The following is a 15717-nucleotide window of genomic DNA, read 5'->3' as shown; positions in this document are numbered from 1 at the left end:
TTTGCTGAATTTCATCAAAGCTCTGAAATCTCTTCCCTTTCAAAGGTGATTTTAGTTTGGAGAAAAGCCAGAGGTCACAGGACACCAAATCTGGGCTTTAGCAGGGCTTTAGCAGTCACCTGGGTGATGTGATGTTCCACCAAGAATCTCTGCATAAGATGTGATGTGTGAGTGGGCATATTGTCATGATGAAACTGCCAATCACCAGTTGCCCAAAGCTGTGGTCTTCTGAATCATCTAAGTAGTTTCTGTGGGGGAAAGTTCGAGCTTAATCCAAAATTAGATGCAGATTCATTGCTCTGCTCACTCAATATCATCTACCATCCCCACTGACTAGTACAGTGAAGTTATCGTTATTCACTCATGCTCATTCCAGTCCACTTTCCTTGGCTGCCAGGTTGCACTGATGTCATGCAAACTTTTTAATAATATATTTTATTGATTATGCTACTACAGTTATCCTATTTCCCCCCTTTATTCTCCTCCCCCCTACACATCCCCTCCCACCCATATCCTCCCCACCCTTTAGTTCATATCCATGAGTCCAACGTATAAGTTCTTTGGCTTCTACATTTCTTATAGTATTCTTAGCCTCCCCCTGTCTATTTTATGCCTACCATTTATACTACTTATTCTCTGTACCTTTTCCCCCCCTTCCCCTTCCCATTCCCCTGCTAATAGCCCTCCATGTGGTGTCTATTTCTGTGATTTTGTTCCTGTTCTAATTATTTGCTCAGTTTTTTGTTTTAGGTGTGTTTGTTAATAACTGTGAGTTTGTTGTCATTTTATGGTTCATATTTTTTATCTTTTTCTTAGATAAGTCCATTTAACATTTCATATAATAAAGGCTTGGTAGTGATGAATTTCTTTACCTTGACCTTGTCTGAGAAGCACTTTATCTGCCCTTTGATTCTAAATGAAAGCTTTGCTGGATAGAGGAATCTTGGATGTTGGTCCTTGCCTTTCATGACTTCAAATACTTCTTTCCAGCCCCTTCTTGCCTGCAAGGTTTTTTTGAGAAATCAGCCAACAGTCTTATGGGAACTCCTTTGTAGGTAACTGTCTCCTTTTCTCTTGCTGCTTCTAAGATTCTCTCCTTATCTTCAATCTTGGCTAATTAAATTATGATGTGCCTTGGTGTGTTCCTCCTTGGATCCAACTTGTTTGGGACTCTCTAAGCTCCTAGACTTCCCGGAAGTCTATTTCCCTTGCCAGAATGGGGAGGTTCTCCTTTATTATTAGTTTAAATAACTTTTCCACTTGTTGCTCTTCCTCTTCCCCTTCTGGTACCCCTATAATTCAGATGTTGGAACATTTAAAGATGTCCTGAAGGTTCCTAAGCCTCTCCTCATTTTTAAATTTTTGTTTCTTCATTCTTTTCTGGTTGAATGTTTCTTTCTTCCTTGTGGTCCACACCGTTGATTTCAGTCCCAATTTCCTTCCCATCACTGTTGGTTCCCTGTACATTTTCTTCTATTTCACTCAACATAGCCTTCATTTTTTCATCTAATTTGCGACCATATTCAGCCAATTCTGTGAGCATCCTGATTACCAATGTTTTGAACTGTGCATCTTATAGGCTGGCTATCTCTCTTTGTTGCTTAGTTGTATGTTTTTCTGGAGCTTTAATCTGTTCTTTCATTTGGGCCTTTTTTTTTTTTTTTTGTCTTCGAGTGCCTGAGCCATGGAAGGTTAAGTGCCTAAGGCAGGTTCTGCTGCAGGGACCCAAATATCTCGGAACGTGCAGGTAAAAATGCTGGAATAACTCATCCCAGTGTAAAAAGTCTACCTGCAACCACACACCTGCAGTTCCTTAGACGAAACTATGAAACTATGTTGTTGATAAAAGGGATCACAGCTCTTTTCTTTCCAAGTTTTCCACCTGCCACATTCCTTCCCTCCCAAACTGTTGTGTTAACAATGGCTGGACTTCTTCCAGACAGACTTGTATAATCCCTGAGTTTCATAACAATCTTGTTGTTGTTGAGTTTGATACCTTTGGTTCATGGTGTTGGCTTTCTCAAATATTTGATGTGACTGCTTATTTTTTCATCTTATATTTCAAGTTTTTTCTTAGCCTTTCTGTACATGTTCTTTTAATTTAGCCTGTATCTAGTGATTATAGGGAAAGAGTACAACCAATATGGAGTCTTCTAGAAGTATAGACTTTATCCCTTTTTTTGTATTGTCAAGCAACACTATACTTCTTCCATGGCCAAACTGAAGGCATCTCGAGCTCTGGAGCCTGCCTCACATTTTGGAGTTGTTTTCCCTGCATAGTTTGGAGTAAGATTTCCTCCTTCAGTCAGATCCCATTTATCTTCTGGGATGTGTTTTAGGGATTATTCATAATTTCTGATTAATTGAAACATTTTTTTTCTTTCCCAAATTGTTAAAGACTTTTAAATTTTTTCTTTATGTCCGATTCTGATTTTAAGTATCCTAACTATATATATATATATATATATATATATATATATATATATATATATATATGCTCAGTCCAGATCTTGGTCTAAACTTCAGAAGCTAATTCATAAATTATTGTGAGTTTATAACCTTACTGATTCCCCCAATCACTTGTCCAGTGATTTAGTAGTCATTGCTAAACTTTCCCATATGATAATATGAAGACATACTTTTACATGAAAGCCTCACATTGATTGATAGAAGTTTGTGTAAATGGGCACGTCATGACCTTTATGAAGTCATGTTATGAGAAAGACATATCGATGCTTCAGAGCAGTGTTCTTTTTAGCTCCTCAGATTCTTATTTTTCACGTAATTTACATCAATCCTTTTAGAGTATCTGATCAGTGCTTTCTACTCACTGTAATCACTAGATATGTATTTCATGATAGTGATAGATAAGAAATGAAAGTGTGGGGGGGGGTTTTGAAGAACATAGATAATTACAATGAGTAAATTTTTACCCTCTGGTTTAAATCTTGCATTTTGCTTTTTTATGTGGTTGGTTTTAGGTGATGTTTATTGTTACTCAGTTCTCTTTAAGTTCCAGGTAACCAAGCTGCCAATTTAAAATGTCTGTAATGACATCATTTCAGAACCAAAACATGATTTTCTGGAGGTGAAAATACTATGCTGATATGGTGGGTCAAGAGCCCTGCTATTAGTTATTTAGTATTTTCAAGCTCTTTGAGAGGTCCATGGATCATAGATAATAGCTTATGAAATCTCTAAGTACTTCAGGATATTCACTGGGAATGTGGAAGAAACTATGTTCTCTCATGTGTAACTTTAATCATCCATTTCTCTCTACTAGATATCTGCTGCTGTTGTAATTTCTCTTCCAACCCAGCAGACAAATGCCTTTTCCCTAAGACTAAAGCGAACATGACTGTTGGAACTGATGATCAGGAACTCGAGTTAAGAGTACGCAGCCCACTTTGTGTTACTGGGCCCACACCATTTAAAAGCAAGTCAGTTCCCCACATAACAGCTGCCAAAATCAAAGTGTTGTAAGTGGTAATACTGGCAGAACAGTAAATTTTCTTTTGTTTTCATGTCTCATTCATGGACATTTCTTTTGATCTACTGAATTGCCTAAAAACACAAGCAAAATGAAGTGCAATTGACAGCGAACAAATCCAGCAAGGATTCACTTTATGTAGGATCTACCAACAACCTTATAAATTGTATAACCCTTCAGAGGAAAGAAATGTCCAATCCTATATGTTCTTCATTGGTACTTCTAGCCTCTTCTCCTCTTTCCTCTCTAAAAATCTTAAGCTTTGAGGTGCATGCTATTAGACTATATAACAGTTCCCCAGTGCACCACAGCCTGGAAGGTTTTTAGCTCCTAGTCAGTCTCTGAAACACTACCATGTCCTAAATCTTGAAGATTTCATTGTCTGTGCGAAAGTGCCATTAGAGCAAACTGCTGAAGAAGATGAGCTAGTCATGTAATTACCTTGGGCGAAAGTGTAATGGGCCAAGCAACAGGTGCCAAGACTGAAGCAGAGCACACTTGATGTACTGAAGGAAGAGCGAAAAGGCAAATGCGGCTATAGAAAAATAAGGTGGAAAGTAGATGACGTCAGAGAGATGGTGTGGAGTTAGCTCACGTAGGGCCTGTCTACCACTGTAGGGCATGTAAGATTGTAAGCTCTCTAACAAATTTGTCCCTCACCCTCCTTTATAGTCTCTTGCTCTCGTGATCACGCCCCAAAACCTTGTCTGTATCCATAATTGCATCTTTTCTCAGTTTTAATATTTCCACTCTGAATTACCACATCCTGGCCTTCCAGTTTTATTTTCTCTTTAACTGACTCCAGTAATTCTTCATCCTTGTTGATCTTACCACTCGGGACTCATACTCAAATACCCCAGCCCTTCTTGTTCTCCCTTACTCTCTTAAACCACATTTATTCATCAGCCCATCGAGATGACTCTCTTGTAATCGCTCATCACTTGTTCTCTCACTTTGGGTACTTTCTTGGCAAAATCCCAACCCCCAGTTAAACCAGCTCTGCACACTCAGGATGTTTTTTTTTTCTCCCATCCTAAAACAAAACCCCCTTTTTTGCCACTCCCACCCCCACTAGTCTCTCCAGCTACCACCCATTTTTGTTTGTTTTCTTTTAAGGCAAAATTATTTGTCAGAGCGCATACATAGTAATCATGGTAACACATAGTAGTAGGTAACATTTACTGAGCACTTGCTAAGTGCCAGGCACTGTTCCAAATTTTTCACATATATTAATCCTAATGGATTCTCATAGCAACCCAGTGAAGTAGAAAATACCATATTTTGTGATGGGAAGGCGGCATGGAGAGCGTACTTTCCAAACAGCTGGCAAATAGTGTTAGAACCTTCCTATGCTTTTAACTGTTATGACTAAAGCAAAGTACGTTCTAAATCTCTATTCCCATTTGCATAGTGGCACACTCCCGTCTCCAGGAGTGAGTAAACTCTACCTTAATCCTCATTCCTCATGAGTGCCAGTACCATAGGGTCTGCCTGCTGGGCTGTGGTATTACAAGATGAAATTTTTCATTTTACCAGGTTAGAAGTGATATTGCCGGAGGACTCTGTCTTGTAATTTTTTGACTTTAGCTCTTTTGAGGTTCCTTGTGCTTTACATTTCTCTCTTGCATCTTACAAAGTTCATTGGTAAGGGGCTTATGGCTGCTTTTTTTCTCTGGTACCTCATAGTATGCTAAACAGGAACCAGAGTGAGGTGCAGGGAAAAGGAGTTACAGAAAAGAATTTTCTCACCTTGATCTGTAGCCCACAAAAGAACCCCTGGGCTCTGGCTGGTGTGGCTCAGTGCATTGAGTGCTGCCTTCGAACCAAAGGGCCCGCAGTTCTATTACCAGTCAGGGTACTTGCCTGGGTTGCGGGCCAGTTCCCCAGTAGGGGGCGTGCGAGAGGCAACCACAATTGATGTTTCTCTCCCTCTTTTTCTCTCTCCCTTCCCCTTTGTCTAAAAATGAATAAAATCTTTTAAAAAAATTATACCTTAAAAAAATCCCTGAGCTGAATTAGATTAGTAATAAACAAAACTTTTTTTGTCTGAATTGTACCCCTGCAGTTGCTGCTTTGGAATTTGATGGCAATAGATGGTAGATTTTTTAAAGATTTTTATTTTACTTTATTTTTTAAAGAGGAAGGGAAGGAGAGAGGGAGAGAAACACCAGTATGTGGCTGCCTCCCGCACGCCCCCAACCAGGGACCTGACCTGCAACCCAGGCATGTGCCCTGACTGGGAATTGAACCGGTGACCCCTTGATTCACAGGCCGGCACTCAACCACTGAGCCACACCAGCCAGGGCTTTTTCCATGTTTTAAAAACTAAAATGGGCCCTGGCCGGTGTAGCTCAGTGGATTGAGTGCGGGCCTGTGAACCACACGATCGCGGTTCGATTCCCAGTCAGGGCACATGCCTGGGTTGCAGGCCGGTTCCCCGCAGGCCAGTTCCCAGCAGGGGACGCACAAAAGGCAACCATACATTGATGTTTCTCTCCCTCTCTCCTTCCCCCCCTTCCCCTCTAAAGATAAATAAATAATAAAATATTTTTTAAAAAAAGATTTAAAAACTAAAATGGGCCCTTGCCCAGGGTTGTCAGTGACATGGGCTATGAAAGAATTCGCAAAGAGAAGAAAGTGCAGAGAGAGAAGTTTTTATTTTACTTTCCAAAGAGGAAAAGGGGCTAGGTGCGGAGATACACACCACCTTGTAGCAAAGCAGGGTGTTTGCTGCAACTAGTTTTGACGTTATATTTGGGTGCAGGGGCTGGTCGTTGCAGTCTGGCATGTTCTGGCTCGTCCTGTTTCATAAGTTACCGAAGCCTTTGTGTCTTTCAGGGCACTTCCAGTAACTTTTCCAGCCCTGAGGATAACGGCTCATAAAATAATTAGGGTCAGTCATGCTTTATGGGATCCAGCTAGCTCTGGCAAAGAGAGCCTGAAAAAGAAGCTTTTGTCCTATTGCTGGTGCAGCTTAGATGGTTGGGCGTCGGCTGGCGAACAAAAAGGTGGCGGGTTCGATTGCTGCGCTGGGTACAGATTCAGTCCCCGGTGGGGCCTGTTAGAGAAGCACCTGGTCAGTGTTTCTCGTTCATCGTTCATCGATGTTTCTCTTCTCTCCCTCCTCTTTCTGCCTCCCTCCTCTTCTCTCTGGAATCAAAAGAAAAACAAAACAAAATGGATGGCATTTCCCACTGTGACCAGTTGAGAGGGTGATGAAGTGATGACGGTGATGGTGACAAGTCATATTTGGAGTCTAGTGGCTGTTGGGGGAAGACAGTTGGGAGTAGGAGGAAGAACACTAAGCCAAGTGTCAGATCTTGATTTTTTTAAGCCTGGGTTGTCCCTATTTTAACCAAACACAAGACCCTGAATTCATCATTGCCTTTGGTTTTCCTACCACAAGAAAGGTGACTACATGACCCCTTGTCCTTCTGCCTCTACAATTCCGTAACGACAACAGGAAGTGTCCATGCCAACCCTAATAATCAAGCCTGAACAGTATCAAGACTATAAAAAAGAGCACGTAGAGTAAGGTGTCCTTTTAATTAACTTCATGCTGAATTATAGTCGGTTTATGTAACAATTTCATTCCTGGAATCTCTACCTCAGCAATGGCTGCAGAGTTCATTTTAGCAGAGATAAAAAGCAGAATGGGTAACACATCATATTGCCACATGGAGGCTAGCAATCAGACATAAAGCCAGACAAAATCACAAGGAGAGCCATAAATAAAAGAGAATCTTAATGAGATTTAAATACCGTGACTGAGTTGCATTCAGTGTCAGCCTGGTCACCAAGTCCAATGCCACATCATCCTCTATAGAGATGTATTCTAGCACGAGGCTCGTGCGTCCACCATCTGGCCCTGACTCGGGGACACAGCTCACTGAATGGCACGCAACCCAGTGGGATGCTCCACGTTTGCCTAAACATGAGCACATCCTCTTCTCCTAACAAAGGCTGCTCATGACCCTGATTTCATATTCTGCACACTATGTTCTGGAAATTATTAAAACAGCAGTCTTCCGGGTAGGCCTGCAAACACTTACTGATCTTGTTTCCTTTGTCAAAGACACAATTTCAAAAACTAGTGTGCATTTCAGCTTACATTGAGAAACCAACTATTCGCACTTTAAGTATTCGTTCCTCATGTGGTGGACTAGAACTAAACCGTGTGTGACTAGGTAATCTGACCTTCCAGGCCCGGCAGCATGCGCAGAGAGTTCCCCAAACTAGAGCTTCTCCTCCCCGTCACAACCTCCTGGGTAGTGTGTCAAGTGAACAGTACATGAGAAAAATTTCTGTAAGATTTTGACTTTTTAATTTATACCTTAAACTATGATTTCAGACATGTCCCAGTCTAAAGGCAAGCACATCCAGTCTTTCTAGTCTCTGGGAGACAGTCCACTGAGCTGCTTCCAGTCTATATTTGGAAACATTTGACACTTCAGGAAGAATGCTATTGTTGCCTAAGTGGAAAGTATTTTTCTTTTAAGTAAATCATTGACATTCCTCTGACTGCTAAATATTTTATTGTCTGTTGGGAAGGAAGGAGGCTCTATTACAGTCTTTTCTATTATTTAAAAAGCACCCCAAATGTCCAGATCACTAGTTTAAATACTCATGACTGTTTGATGGTCTGCGGTGCCTTTTCCGACACAGATAAATGCTGAAAAAAGGAGTAATATGTGGAAATTGGGGTAACATTTAAAATAACTTTTCTTCACAGTTATATAAACTATAATCTTTTGTTGAAATAAGACGAGAAAACGTTATTCAAGGACTGAGCTGCTTGCTTTTAATAAGAATTTAAAAATAGAAACAGCATCTTTTGTACCTCATAAACTCAAAGAGGAAGGGAAATAGTCTCATAAAGGAGAAACAAAAAGTTAAAAATGATTTGAGAAAGAAGAAATATTAATAAATGTTAATGCCAATTTCATGTAATCTATTAATTAGAAACTAGAGTAGAAATGTAGCATGTGACTACAAGGTAAATAATACGAAGTTCTGGGGGAGCCAGAATTTAAAAGCTGGGCTTCAGGTTTGCAGTGTGGATAACATCTCATGTTTCAAGAATTGACCTCAAATATTACAGAGCCAGTGGATAGTGCAGCTGCAGTTGTGAAGGGTGATGAGCTCAGTGAAGACTCCAGAAGGGCATCATAATGCTGACATTTTTAAATGTCTAGTCACTTGGACCTCCTTGTCTGGACGACCACTGAAATTACTCTAGAGGGGGAAAAAACACCTTAATTCATTCAAAAGACCAGTAGACTGGATACTACCAGTTTTAACGTTTTAAAGGAAAAGGCTATTCAGCCAGTCTCACAGTAGGCCCTCAGTTTCTGCCTTGAATGTCAGCCCCACCCCATTGTTGAGGGCTGTTACGTGGAAGAGCTTGACCAGTTGTTCGCTTTCTCCCCTGAGTTCCAAGCAATAAGAAATGGCCGTAGGCTTCAGTGTGCAGGATTTGGGCAAAGAATGAAGAATATTGTTAGTCGTAGTGGGTAGTGAGTGAATCTTACTGTGTGGAAGCCTTTTAAAAAGTCATTGCTATCACCCTAAACATTTGTAGTCTGTGACCTGGGTAACCTTATTGAAAGATGCGGTGAATCCCACAGGTCTCTGAGCTGAGGAATAATCGGCATAAACACCAAATAACACAAGAAAGCATGAGGACTTCTGGCCAAGATGGAGGCGTAGGTAGATACACTGTGTCTCCTGGAACAACCAACATAAGGACAACAACAATTCAGAAACAAAGTAGCTACCAAAACTGAAAGAAAATTGAACTGTATGGAAGTCCTACAACCAAGGAGTTAAAATAGACACATATATCCAGACCAGTAGGTGGGCAGAGTCTGGCGGCCGAGTGGAGAGGGGTCACTGCACAGGAAGTGGTGACACCAGGCACGCAAGGCGGCACTGGGGAAGACCCTGGGCACCTAGGTGGTGGCTGGCAGACCCTGGGTATGGGGTGGCAACGGGCAGACCCAGCAAGGCAGTGACTGAGAAGCAGGGCACCATGCGCAAGGTGGCTGGCTGACCAGGCAGCAGTCCCACATTTGCGCGCAGATAACTGGGAGCAAGACAGATAACACAACCCAGGGTCCTAGCACTGGGAAATAAAGCCTCAAAACACCAATTGGAAACACTTGTGGGGGTTAAGGTGCAGGGAGAGATTCCCACCCTCACAGGAAAGTTCATTGGAGAAATCCACAGGGTCCTAGAATGCACACAAGCCCACCCACATGGGAATCAGCACCAGAAAGGCTGTTTGCTTGGGTGAAGCAGCAAAATGGACTGAGGTGCAACAGAAAGCGGAGCAAAACAGCATTTTTTTCCCTCTCGGACCCCACCCCCATATACAGCATCACAACTTGGGTTGCCCCACCCTGGTGAACACCTAAGGCTCTGCGCCTCATACGTAACAGGTGTAAACAAACCAAAACATCATGGCTCAAGCAGAAGAACAAATCAAAGCCCCAGAGCCAATACTTCTAAGCGATCAAGAGATAACCAACCTATCAGATGCACAGTTCAAAGCACTGGTGATCAGGATGCTCACAGAACTGGTTGATTTTAGTCACAAATTAGCTGAAGAAATGAAGGCTAAACTAAGTGAAATGAAGGGAAATGTACAGGGAACCAATAGTGATGGGAAGGAAACTGGGACTCAAATCAAGGGAGTGAACCAGAAGGAAGACAGAAATATTCAACCACAACAGAATGAAACAAGAATTCAAAAAAATTAGGAGAGGCTTAGGAACCTCAAGGACATCTTTAAACAAGTGGAAAAGTTATTTGAACAAATAAAGGAGAACTTCCCCAATCTGGCAAAGGAAATAGACTTCCAAGAATTTCAGGAAGCTCAGAGAGTCCCAAAGAAGTTGGACCCAAAGAGGAATACACTAAGGCACACCATAATTACATTAGCCAAGATTAAAATGAAGGAGAGAATCCTAGAAGCAACAAGAGATAAGGGGACAGTCACCTACAAAGGAGTTCCCATCAGACTGTCAGCTGAATTCTCAAAAGAGACCTTACAGGCAAGAAGGGGCTGGAAAGTATTCCAAGTCATGAAATCCAAAGACCTACATCCAAGATTGATCTATCCAGCAAAGCTTTCATTTAGAATGGAAGGGCAGATAAAGCGCTTCCCAGATAAGGTCAAGTTCAAGGAGTTCATCATCACCAAGCCCTTATTACATGAAATGTTAAAGGGACTTATCTAAGAAAAAGAAGATAAAAAATGTGAACAGTGAAAGGACAGCAAACTCAGTTATTAACAACCACACCTAAAATAAGAGCAAACTAAGGAAACAACTAGAACAGGAACAGAACCACAGAAATGGAGATCACATGGAAGGTTAGCAACAGGGGAGTGGGAGGAGAAGAGAGGGGGAAAAGGTACAGAGAATAAGTAGCATAAATGATAGGTAGAAAATAGGGGAGGGCAAGAATAGTATGGGAAATGTAAAAGCTAAAGAACTTAAGACACATGGACATGAACTAAAGGGGGGAATGTGGGAGGGAGAGGGTGTGCAGGGTGGAGGGGAATGTAGGGGGGAAATGGGACAACTGTAATAACAATAAAATATATTAAAAAGCATGAAAATACATAAGCACAAAAATGAGAAATGGTGGCATATAGATCAGCATAATGACAGTTTTTCACTAGCATAACTGGAAATGTTCTAACTGCTTTTGGATAGCAAAGGAATCTTCATTTTTAGCTTTGTCAATTGACACAATTTTCAACTGAGTGATTCTCATTGCTGTCTCTGATTTGTATACAGTTTCTGGAGAAAATTTTCAACCAAACATTTGGCGTTAATAATATTTTGTTTCCAACTTGTCAGTGTTTTTCATAGTGCTGCCTTTGACTTCCAGAAGAGTCAAGCCTCTGAGAACCCTGGGGCGTGAGGCCGATGCCAGGTGTGTCACACCGAGAGCTTGGACCCCGGTGAGCTAGAATCCTGAGAACCAGGAGACCCGACTGAGACTGAACTGTTTCTGCTGGTATTGAAGGTACAGGAAGATCGTGGCATTGTAGATTAGGATTTTTAGCCTTCCTTCGAACAACCCATTGCAAACCTGTCCTGCCCGTGCCAGGTGGCTCCGTGAATTGGAGCGCCGTCCTGCAGGTGTGCTCCCCAGGTGGGGAGTGTATGGGAGCAACTGATCAGTGTTGCTCTCTCATACTGGGTTCTCTCTCTCCCTCTCTTTCTGTGTCTCTCTAGTCAATAAAAACATATCCTTAGGTGAGGATTAAAAAATATATATCCTCTTGTACCTGTGGAATCACAGGTTCAACATATGTGATAACATTCAAGAAGTTTTAGTCCTGTGCAGTGATGTGCTAGTAATATTTAATAAGTTTTTCTAGGCGAAGAATGTGTCAAGGGGGATGGGAGGGCATGTGGGGAGGGGCGCACGGCTACCTGCCTTATAGCCCTTGCTGATGTCTGTGATGTAAATGCCCTCATCTTGGCCAGCTGCAAGTTACCAAAATGACATCACTGAAGGCAGAGTTGGGCAGAGATGCATGTGCAGAAGCCCGCTGTCGGGGGTACATAAAGCACCGAAGCTACCGCTGTCATCAAGTGGGACTTCTCCCACCTGTGACAGATACTCTAAATGCAAAACCAGCACATGCCTTCTTCTCTGAGAAGTGTGGTTTTTAAAATCCTGAAGACGTCATTATGTAAAAGAAGATTCCCCATGACACTACTTTTGTTGTAATATCACCCAATCTCTTGTATGTTCTGACTGCCATAAACAGAAAATAAAATAAATGTTTATAGGTTAACAACTGATTCTTAGGAGCAGTAAGCACAACCTTCAGGATAGAAAAATATTTTGGAGGCTTGTTTTATTCTGGATTTGGGGATTTGGGGTTTTTTTTGGGGGGGGGCTTGGTGTCTAAAGGACTGGTAACACTGAGAGATACTATTTACCATTCAGTAAAACAAATGGTTGGAAACAAACATAGCAGCAGTTCCAGAATGTCTCCAGAATTTGCTCTGTTTGTTTGTTTTGAACAGGAGAACTATTACATCAACTTCCTGGCCCACCTGTCTTTGCTTCCAAACCTGCATGTATCTTTGTAACCCCAGAACACACATATCTCATGTCTTCAATTTCTCTGTAAAAGACTTTTTAGAAAACAAAAAATGGCATTAACTTTTTCACTGCCAGAATTCCCAAATTGCTTGAGTTCCTGCCCATAAAAAATCTCTGGTAAGGACTGTAATACCTATACTTCTACATTTACTTACATATTTAAAAGACAAAATGATTTGGCAACTTGCCAAAAACCTCTCCAGAACCTTAGGAGAGAAAGTAAATCATTCTTAGGACATAGTCATTCCAATCACAGTGTGGTCGATGCCCATTCTAAACAACTGATAATGTTCATAGCACTTACATTGCCATTTACATTGAACTTTCATGTGCGTGTCCTTCCCACTACAATTACTGAATAACAGCGGAAACAAAACTTCATCCAGTCTCAGGACCTGTACCAATGATTTGTATGCATTTACTCAATAAATAGGTGAAAGGTGCTTTCCATGGTGAGGCATTGTGGAGTCTGTCAAGACCAATTAAACCAACCCACTAGTATTCTACCAGTGAGAGAGAATTCAGGCTCAAACAGGTCATCACCATGGCCCTAATAAAGTCGTGAGGTTTGGTTGGTTGACTGTTGGTTTTCTTTTGGGTTAGTTATTTAAATGAAAGTGATAATCAGTTCATGAACACATCTGTAAGTCAATGAATTTTATATATTGCACATCTAAGGTTACACTCAAGGTTTATTTCTTTGCTGAATTTCTCCCTGATAGTAACAGTTAATGGCATGTGACCCAGTCATCTCAATTGCTGAGTTAGCACCACTATTCTGCGTTGCTTTTGGCCAGTGAATTAGAGTCATTGCCTGGTTCTGATGTGACTGATGTGAATGTCGCTGACAATGTAACAGCACAAAGGAGGACGGGAAGGAGGAGGAAGAAAGCAGACTTGAATCAGCACACCAAGATCACAGTCTGTGCACAAGGACGAAATGAAACACACAGGGGCCTCCTGATCTTTTACCTTGTCACATTTGGATTCTCTGTTATTTTAAAAAAATTATAGTAGAAAATGAGCCATGAATGATGTTCTGAAGCTTCACAGTAAGGCTTTCTGCAAATCTTACATTAAGACCTCCAGCTCAGTTCTGGTAGTAGGTACTAGAAAACAGCTAAGGTAATTTTGACATGTAGAGTTGTAAGCTCCTTACAAGGATGAAACAAATCACTAGGGTGGGAGGCGGGTCTTAAACTGCTTTTTATGGGGGCTGATGAAAGAGCTCCCTGATTTAAGATACATTGTCACCAATAAACTAGAAATTTCATGCACAATGAAGCAGTGGCTTTCCTTGGTGGCAAGGGATATTTTGACAATACCTAAAAGTGCTTAGGTATTCCTCTGGGACATCTTTCTCCTGCATATGTTTAGCAGATGTTAGGAAGTGAAGAGTTGTTTAAAGGAATGAACAGAAATCTGCCCATTATCAAGACCTCACAACCCCCAAACAGGAGACTTTCCAAGACAAATCCTTTCCCTCAAATTCTGGAAGGCACGGCCCACCCTGGGCCACTGCCAGGGTGTGTGGGTGTGGGTAGGATTTCCAAACACCAGGAGAGCCAGATCTGGAGCCACAATTCTGTATTCTCTTCCGTGTGCCTTTATAAACGGAAACCAGAGCGAGAAGCATGGTTTGTGTGCGGAACCACCAGGCGACAGGATAGAGAAGGCAGTAGAGAAGGAAAGAGCATTTACATCCTCTGGAAAGCGGATGCTAATGTGCCATCTCAGTTTATGAAGGACTTTCTTAAACATCTAAGCCCAATAATTAAGAAGGAAAAAAGAAGACAACTGCTTACTTCCAGTTGTGGAGATAGATGGCCTTTTTACTGTGATATGGTGACCTTTCTGAAACTAACGGAAGCCCATTTATAAACCTTCTAGGAGAGAGTGGGATAATTGTTAAGTAACATGGGGTGAGTAAGAGACAAGGAGATCTTGATAAAAATGAAGTATTACGTTGGGGAGGACCAAGGAAAAAGCGTCAGAAGGTATGTAGAAACACAGGTGTAAATTGGGTGTTTCCACCAAGTGCTCATCCATTTCTCTAAGGACAGAGCACCAATTCTCATTCACAAGGTAATTGTGTGCAACCATATGAAATTGCTGATATTCAACCATCTCTGACCTACAAAAATAGTCATGGCTTGTGGTTCAACCTAACAAAACTAGAAACTATTAAAACCAAGGTAAGTTTGTAAAATATGCAAAAGACTAAATTGTGGCTTACCTATAGTAAAAGTGCAAGAAACACAATAATCCAAAATTATTTCTTTAAAAACCCTATAGTCAACTCCTTAACCTCAAATATCTGTGGACTTTTAATCCAAAATACTCTGCAAATGCCCATGAAGAGAAAACTGCAGGTTTGCAAGGTCTTATTTATTTATTTTGGAGGGGAAGCACATCAAATTGTTAAGCAGGCATTTTCTATTAGCTCCAAAGGAATTTAACACCAAGCTGTGTTTTTACCTTTAAAGAAGCTGGAGGATTCTAACTGCAGAAAAGATTAAGGATGGTCACATGCTGCTGGTATGAGTCTTTCTGTACTGATGGTGCAAAGCCTGCTCAGCTGTGGAGTCTCCCACCGACTGCGACCTTGACCTGTGACGCCATCCACAGGTCCCCCGCTGCACAACAGCAGGAGAGCCCGTGGGTGTCCGCCAGCGTGTTGGGCGTGGCTGCGCCGCCGTGCACTGGCCCACCGCCCTGGGCGGGATGGGGCCTCTGAGTAGAACCGCCACTGTGTCGCTCCTGCCTCCCCCCATTCCTGCTGTCTGGGTCATCTGAGACCAGCATTCTGTATCTGCTGACAGATCTTAAGAGGCCATAGAATGTAGTAAAGAGTACTTTCTGATTGTAAATACAGGAGGAAGGCAGGCTTAGTATTTGAAAGGAATGTTAAATAAAAATAGTTTTTCTCTATATAGTGAATTTAAGAATAATCTGATGGTGTAAAGGGAGGGAAACTGTCTTTATAGCATTTTTATGGGGTAAAAAGCAAAAGTAAATATATCAAAATGTCCCAGAAGTATAGAGCACTGTGTAAACAAACCAGTTCCTCAGCACAGTTTGGGTAAGGACGAGGA

The sequence above is a fragment of the Artibeus jamaicensis genome, unplaced genomic scaffold (assembly GCF_021234435.1).
Source record: "Artibeus jamaicensis isolate MK-2021 breed Jamaican fruit bat unplaced genomic scaffold, CSHL_Jam_final scaffold_1019, whole genome shotgun sequence".
Classification (NCBI taxonomy): Eukaryota; Metazoa; Chordata; class Mammalia; order Chiroptera; family Phyllostomidae; genus Artibeus; species Artibeus jamaicensis.
Note: the sequence above shows the minus strand (reverse complement) of the source record.